Here is an 8,549-nt window from a genome sequence, read left to right on the forward strand (position 1 = left end):
TGTATGGGGGGAAGTGAATTGTTAGTGCTTCACTGCTGCCAGTAAAATAATTAACAAAGATCCTGCTGTTATAGGATGTCACCCCAAACTGCTTGCCTCTATTGTACCAAAAACATTTTCTTAGTTGCTGACTCTTTAAATTCACACTTTTTGTTATTTCACTCAGAGTCTGACATAATTGTCCAAATCCAGACTGGTATTGCTTTTTGTGCATGAAAATGCTTAAGAAATTTAGGTAAACAACTAACTATTGAAGTGCCTACCGTAGTAAGATTATTTGACTGGTCATGGAAATAGTGGATTGGATAAGATAGATGGGTTGCAAAAAGATTGGTTAGGAATCTATTAAAATAGTTGAAGATAAACTAAGGTACTTATGGAGCTTGGTTATGACCTCACTTTGGATGGCTAGTTCTTGTTTGGCTACGGGTGTTGGGGGTGCAGCTTTGGGATAAAGTGATATTTCTGCTGTCCTGGCAAATTCATCAGTTACGGTGGTTCCCTGCCCACTTCATTACTTTTTGTTTCTTTCAAGAACTTTGAACTACTTACAGTTTAGCAGGGAAGTGAAATAGGCACATAGGAACAGTATAACAAAGCAGTGAAGCAGCTGAGGAGTTGAGGTGTGGCTTGGGGCTGATAGCCAGGTGAATGGGGTAGGCAACAGGAAGAGCAGGGAACCAATGGGCAGCGAGAGCCTGAAGAAGTTCAGTAGCCAGTTTGGGCTTAGTGGGTAAGAAGAGTGATAGAAAGAGAAAAACAAATATTCATGGTAAGAAAACTTCTAGAAAGGGCAGGGCCATAAGAAATTCAATTTAAGCTGGATCTGTGGTGGTCGAGAGTGGAAAGTGGGGGGAGAGTTCCCACCTTTTCCTTGTTAGTTTTTCTACTCTTCCTTTTAAGTAGCAGGGTGGGAGGGCTTACTTGAGAGTGGAAGAAGCCATTCAGCTAACTCCATCTCGTGAAATGTTTGCCCACTGTGTTGAAGAACGGCATCTTTTCAAGTTTGACCTTACGCCCACACTGAAGACCCACTTAAGTGACAGACAGTAACTAAAATCGAATGCGTTTTAATTCTGAAATCCACAAGGAGGCATTTTTTTTCAAAGAACAGTGTATAAATAGAAAGTGTATCCTCTTTCAATTGCTCTGAAAGTCATAAAGAAAAATGAAAATTTCTTAGGTAGATAATTGTGAAAGAAGTTTGTGATGTGAGCTGTATTGCTGAATTGAGTGGTTCATGTGTAAAGGCAGATTTTTTTTCTTTTAAATCCATGAGGAAGAGATAATTCAACAAACTCCTGGTTCCATAAAAGGAGAAAACTGGTAAAGACAGATTAACCAAAGAGTATACTTAATTCCCCCATGTTTTAGCAAATGTTAGACCAGTGATCTAAAGCCAGTAACCCAGAGGCGTCGTCCGACTCCCACGCATCTTAAATTTATGCTTTGAAATAAATGACTGCGTTGAATCTTTGCTGGTAAACTCTGGCCGGCTGAACTAGATCGCCACGGAGGCGTCTGCAGCTCTCGCATCCCCTGAGTTCACCTCTCACCCGTACGCACCTTGACATTTGCCTGCGTGTTAAAAATTAAGTGTTGGATTCGCATCCACACTTCCTACTCCACTTACACAGCTCAGGTTTGAAGCTCTCTGTCCTCACTCCCAAAGGAACACTCCCTTCACAGCAACTGACACCGAGTGTTCTGGGTTTTGAATAACGCCAGGAGGATAAGATTCCAGGTCTGTGATCAGCAACTCCTGTGTCGGATTTGCAGTCCTCCTAAATGTTCCATGGAGTGCAGGACCTATTTTCAGGATGCAATTGGAAATTTTCCAGTCTTATGAAAATGCGAAGATACTACTGACAGAGAGGTAACTCTTCTATTTTGACATTACACAGATAGTGTAGTTTGAAAGAATATCCCTACTCACAACAGAAGAGAGTTATTTACATGTTAATGTCGTCTTAAATAATTTTTCCATAAAATTCTCTCAGTGTAAAAGTCACTAGCTCGCCTTGGTACTAGCTCATAACTTTAATGATTCACCAACTCTGTAGGACACATCCAGATTCCAGACATCTGATGTTTGCGTATCTGAGGGGAGAAAGGACATCATGATAGGTAAACTTAAAAAAGTAAGTCTCGATTTGTGGACAGAATAAATCATGCTGTTTACCTTGAACTCCATAGCTCACAATCATGACTCATGTGAGATTTTATGCATATTTATTATCATCCAGATTTCTTAGAGATGAGTGTGCATTAGCTGTATTACAGCTATCTTTTGCTCTAACACAATGAGAATAAGGAAGAGAAGGTAGGCACCGTCCCCCCCACCTACCACCATTCCTTCCTCCATCTTATACTTAAGGAAGGATGTGCCTTTTTAGAACCTGTCTCTCAAGTAAACGTGGTGTCATGACTCAAATGTTCTAGTGACAAAGAATTATATTTCAGAGTTCCATGCCAGGTTGAAAACAAACTAAAGAAAGGAGCACACTGATTGGACAACCCTAGTCAAGGAAATAAACATCCCATTTAAGAAAGGAACACACTGATTGGACAATCTCCTAAGCCAGGACACAAACATCCCACTAAAGAAAAGAGCACACTGATTGGACAATTCTAGGGAAGTGTGAATGAGAGAAGGAAGGGGCTTAAAGCGTTCTATTTAAAGATCCAAGAGTGGACGAAAGGGGACAGATTGTGGTTCAGATAGAAAGACAGATTCTATTCGCTTAAATTAATTATTACTACAATGATTCTATGTACTATGTTATCATAAATAGTAATGACCCCAAAAGAACCACTGATTGAATCTCTGGATCTGTAGTTCATTGTCCAAGTTCCCCATCATAAATGTGAAGTGTTTAAATGTAGAATAACCCCTAGAGTCATCATTATTGTTTCCTGTGACTTATTTTGAATCACATAAAAGGCCAGATGAAAAAAAAAAAACTTGAGGTGGAAGGGGGACAGACATTTGGGGATGAGATAGGTCTGTTTTCAGAATTGATTTCTGTTTAAGACACAAGATGCTCAGTGCATAGGGTTGGGAACAGAATGTGGTGAGAATTTGGGGTGTGCTCCAAGAGATACTCTTTTCTGGTGTGGTGACACCACACCAGAAAATGAAATGGTGACAGTACTTGAGAGTATGTTGAAGCATCCGATGATCTACCCATACCCCTGTTCTTCTTTGTTTCTATCAATCTGTAATTCCAAGCAATTTCTATCACCTTTATACATTTCTCTGTAGCATAGAATTTAGCCTTCAGTTTTTAGACCCACATAAAGGCAGTTTCTCTCTTGCATTATATTAGCTCTCTAAAAGAACCTTTATTGAGTTTGACCCCCTACACCAATTTCTGATTCCCTGGGATGACATCAACAGGCTCACCAGCAGCTGTGTTTGCAAAAACGGTAAACCATGTCAGCCATCGTTTAAAAATATCTCATGGCTCTTCAGGTCACTAATATTTTTTCTGAAAAAAAAAAATCTAGGTATTAGGTGAATAAATTTATTATGGTTCACAGGGCTTCTGGGAGGGCTTCACTCTAAAGCAAAACATATAAATATATTGACAAAATTATAAATTAATATGACATACATGAGGAATCGCTGAGATAATGCTTACATATTGCTTTAATGGGGAGTAGAAAGTTTAATTAGCTTTGTTAATGAAAAGAGCTATGTAAGATTGGACTATCCAACACAAGTCATTATCAATAAAATTTTTATTTACACACATATGTTTCTAATATTTTGAATTGTAACCAACATCCTAGTCTCACTCAACCTACATACACCAGTGTCTCCCTGAGACCCTCCAGACCGTATGCAGTTATGATAGAATGGCATACAGATGACAGAGAGGAGTGGCTGATATCCCGTCTCTGATGGAGTGGCAATAGTTAAAAAGCCCAGCCCTGATAGTCCTTTGCAAACAGACTGAGCTGGTCTCATGAAGATGCCAGTTGGTCTGCTCATAGGGTAGGGCTGTACAACAAAGAAACCGAGTTTCTTTTTAATATCATATGTGTGAGGACAAATGCATCAGACCAAGGGCAGCTTCAAGGTCTTCTCTACAAAGTGCACCAACCATAACTTGATGTGACTTTTAGACAACCAGGGTGGTGCGGTGCTAACCTGAACCAACTTTTATAAAATCTTGAGTGATGGCAAAATGTACATGTTGGGTGGAGCTCAGAAGTTAACAGAAAACACATAACATGACCAGACCTGCTCCAGACTGCTATCAGATAAGATGAATTTAAGGGTGGAAGGGGTATATGTATAAACAAACTGCAAACAGAATGACAGGTGTACTGGAAAGGATACAAGCAAACTGAATAGTTTAGTATTCTTATTTTGAGAATGTTTTAAAGGAGAAGGCAAGCATATTCATTGGAAGTTTTTTTTTTTTTTTTTTTTTTTTTTCTCCAGATAGCTCCTGGAGTCTGTCCACACTAGAATTCTTTATCCTCAAAATAGAGTGTGGGCTTTGTACATCACAAAGCCTTCTTTCTGGGTTTTCTTCTTCACATGATGTTTTGAGTCAGTTAAATGAATTCTAATTAACAGTGGCTCCTGGTTCTCCAAGAATTACAAAGTACTTCCTTGCAAAAATTATCCACATGTGAAAATTTGTATAAAAAGCCTACTTCAAGATATTTTCTGACCCTTTTCTTAGAATTACAAATATTCTTTATATTAAGAAATATTTTTGATTTTTTTTTTCTTTTTCACCTGGTCTGTTAAAGTTTGTTCACATCTTCATCTTTTCTTTCTTTTTCTTCCTAGCTGCTGGATTTATACTAATTACCTATAGCATCTTGTTCAAAATTTGAACAATTCACTGCCGACTGTTTCCTACAGTGTAACAAAGCCATTCTCTCTCAGTTTTAGTACTATGATGTTTCCACTGATCTATTTGGTGATTCCATATTTATTACCCTAATTATGATCTAATAATGATCACAGAGCTGTGGGAGGAAATTCACGTTACTTGCTTAAGTAGGACAAGTTGTCAGTTTAAGTCAAGATAAAAACCTCTATCTTTTGGGACCTTTTTAACTCACCAAAAGAGGTACCTTTCATTCACCTGAGTTAAATCAGCTTTCTAAGAACAAGCTCTACTGCAGCTTTCAGGAGTTGCTTTGGCATGGTTGGAAGACTTTTGGAGACTGTCTTGTGTTCTCTTATATTTTTGGTTGTGAGCCTAGCCTTTAACGGTTGAGCCATCTCTCCAGCCCTGTCTTGTGTTCTCACTTAGCGACATGTATGCACATCTCCTACTCTTTGTAAGGCAAAAGACTGTAAAAGAAACCATTGACAGGTCTCTTTACAAGCCAAACAAGATTTAGGAATGATGTACGTATGACAATACAGCAAAGACGCAGGCTTTTTAGATCTCAAATAAGGAATCTCTCTTGTCTCTAAGTGCAAATTATTTCCCCGATATCTCTAAAAAAATAGTAGTGGTACACCTTGAACTTTCATTTTCTCGCTGAGAGAAATGACTTCAGGGCTTGTTTTGGGTGATCATCCCTTTATTAGAGGAAATAAAGATCTTCTTTTAAAACTTTCTCTAACTGTGCTGGTCTATTCAATATTACCCGATCGATTCTGAGAAGTATTATAGAGTAGAAGACCACCAAGGGCTCCCTAAGAGATTAAGAAAGGATGAGTAAGCAAATTAGTCAGCTAAATGAACGAGTTGCTTCAGAAGACAGGAGTGCTTTGCCTCCATTGTGATATGCCTCATTATTTCCATTAGCTGCTTTTCAACATAGCCATCACCCTGCCCACTCGTTCCTAAGCAGTTTCACTGTGTCAACGTCAATTCCCCCTGTGCACACCCCCCCCTCAGCTTACAGCTATTATATCACCTTCCAAAAGCATTGATTTTTAAGTCAAGTGTCACAAATTTCACAGTCATCATTTCCTTGCGAGCCTGAAAGGGACTACTGCTGCTTCGTGCTTTCATTATTTCAGAATTAATCACTTGCTCCTATTGGCTGGTCCCAGCAGCTTCCTGCCCTATTAAACTCAGTGTTTAATTGTTACGTGTTTTAATTGACAGATACTAAAGTATCACCCTGCCTTTGTGTTTTAGCAAAAATAACTAATTAAGAGGTGGTTAGGAGAGAGACTGAAAACATAGTTTCTTATTAAAATGATTAGAGGTTTGTAGGACATCTCTTATGTGTCTAATATTGAAATAGATCACATTGGAGATATGACAAAAATTCATGCAATGAAAACTTTCAACCCTTGAAGTTCTGACAGTTTTAGTTGTGACGTGATAGAGAGGTAGACTAGAACCCATCCTATGAAGCTGACTTAGATTAATTTTACGTTTCCTTACATTACCTTAAAATTTCAGGAAAATTCAACAACTCAGCAACTAGTGAAGACTTTTTTCCTCCAAAAGTATCAATAATTTCTAGAAATCTGAACACCTACTGGGAAATTTTTGAAATAGAAGTATACATCTACAGTTGAAATTTTAGTTCCATTGTCACTAAAGAAGATCATGTCATCTACTTCTACGGAGCATCTCTTGAAAACTGCTAAGACACACCACTGCTTCATCATCATAGACAGTGTCCACATGCAGATTCTTTTCCTTTCCTCTACAGAAATAGACTCAGAATCACTTTTTGCGGAAATTCCTATCGATATTTAACAGTGTTGGGTCTGTTTGAACTAGTAGAAAGAGTAACATTTTAAGAGGGGACAGAACATGTTTACTTTACATGGTTGCATTGACATATCAACTGTGGGCAGTGTGTTATGTGTAGTCAGGGCAGAATGTGGATATATGTGTATACATGTGGTCCATGTGAACTTTCATGTGAATATAGGCATGTATACATGTGGTACATACATGCACATTGTCTTTTGAGATATGTAGAATAAACTGTGTTGAAAGGCAATAATTTAAAAATAAATAAATAAATGGTACTGTTAATCATCCATAGCACAAGGACAAGTTAAGTTATGACACTGAACTCCATCTGAAGAATATGATACATCTGCCACCCCTCCACTCCTGCACATGCTTAGAGCTTTTTTCAACTTTTATACTGAAGTCCATCCTTCTATGTCTGACACTTAACCAACATTCTGAGAAAGAGTTTCAAGATAATAGAGCTGTGAGTTAAATACAAATGCTGTACCTGCTTTTCCTTGGGCAAGTAATGACCTCATTTCTTACAGTAAAATGTGAATAATTCTAAAGCCCAATTGTACCTGTGTCGTATGGATTTTATGATACTAAAGCAGGGCGGCAGCGGATTGAAGGAAGAACTTGGAAACAGATTTACCCAGATGTTGGAAAATACTGTTTGTCCATAGTGAGCAAGCTTCTTGTTGTCTCAGTTTTTCCAAGTCATCAATTCAGTGTTCACCTATCATATATTTAAGCTCAACCAAACTTGGAGAAATGATGAGAAGTGTCATTGAAAACTTAATGGATGCATTCGAGTCAAGATAGACTTAACGGACTTCCTGTCCAATCTCTGGGCACTCCTAACACTTGATCAGGCTTGTCATGGTGTTTCTCTCTACCCACTGCTCTTGGAGACACCATTAGTCATTCTGAGGGTCCTGAATTAGGATTCAGTTTTCACTGAACAACATTGGTTGTCAATATGCCTGTGTGTGTACATTATTTTAAAGACTTCCCATTATTCTCAGCACAGTATCTTGCTGATGTGAAAGTAAATGGCTATAGGTTGAGTTTGGTTTTGCTGGCTCCTAATGACCAGTTCTTCTGGCAACTTTCTTTAAAAAAATATTGCCAGCTAATGCACACACTGCCTTATAATTTATTCATTATAATAACAGACTACCAGGATACCTAGAATTAGTTTTTCTCAGTCATACCTATCAATATTAGCAATTCCAATCAGTTTGACCTATTGTTCAAGACAAACTTAAATGTAATGTTGGGCTGACATTGTGCTATTCTAAAAATGTTTTTGGCTACAAAACATGAAAGTGCTTCATAACTGAAAGACAGAAAATATGTCTTACTTAACCTGACTTGAAATTAATTTCTTCTATACGCTCTATACTATACACCTAGAGAGTACAGAAAAGGCTAGTGCATACAGCATAATCAACACCTTGGTATTTTTCTTCTGGGATAATTATCTTTAAACTTAATTTGAAGAAATGTACTCACAGGCTTTCAATTTTGTGTTTCTTTAAGAACTCCACTCAAAATTCCTCATAATCAATGAATCTTCCAAAAACGGCTGGCTTAAAATCAAGTCTTGGTTTTACTAGTGGTATTCTGAAATAGGACTCTTGCCTCAGATCATATTGTATATATTGCTTAAAATTCGTAATCTTCAACAAAATTTGCTCTTTGGTCCCATGGAGAGATGAGTTGAGTCACTGCAGTATCCCAAACATGAAATAGGATTCGAAATATCAAAATGGCAACCCTCTGTCCTGATGTTTCTCCTGACATATGATCAAACATATCCATGGAACTCTCTACTTTCAATACTTAAAGATTTTTTTCCTT

This window comes from Arvicanthis niloticus, chromosome 3, assembly GCF_011762505.2.
Source record: "Arvicanthis niloticus isolate mArvNil1 chromosome 3, mArvNil1.pat.X, whole genome shotgun sequence".
NCBI lineage: Eukaryota > Metazoa > Chordata > Mammalia > Rodentia > Muridae > Arvicanthis > Arvicanthis niloticus.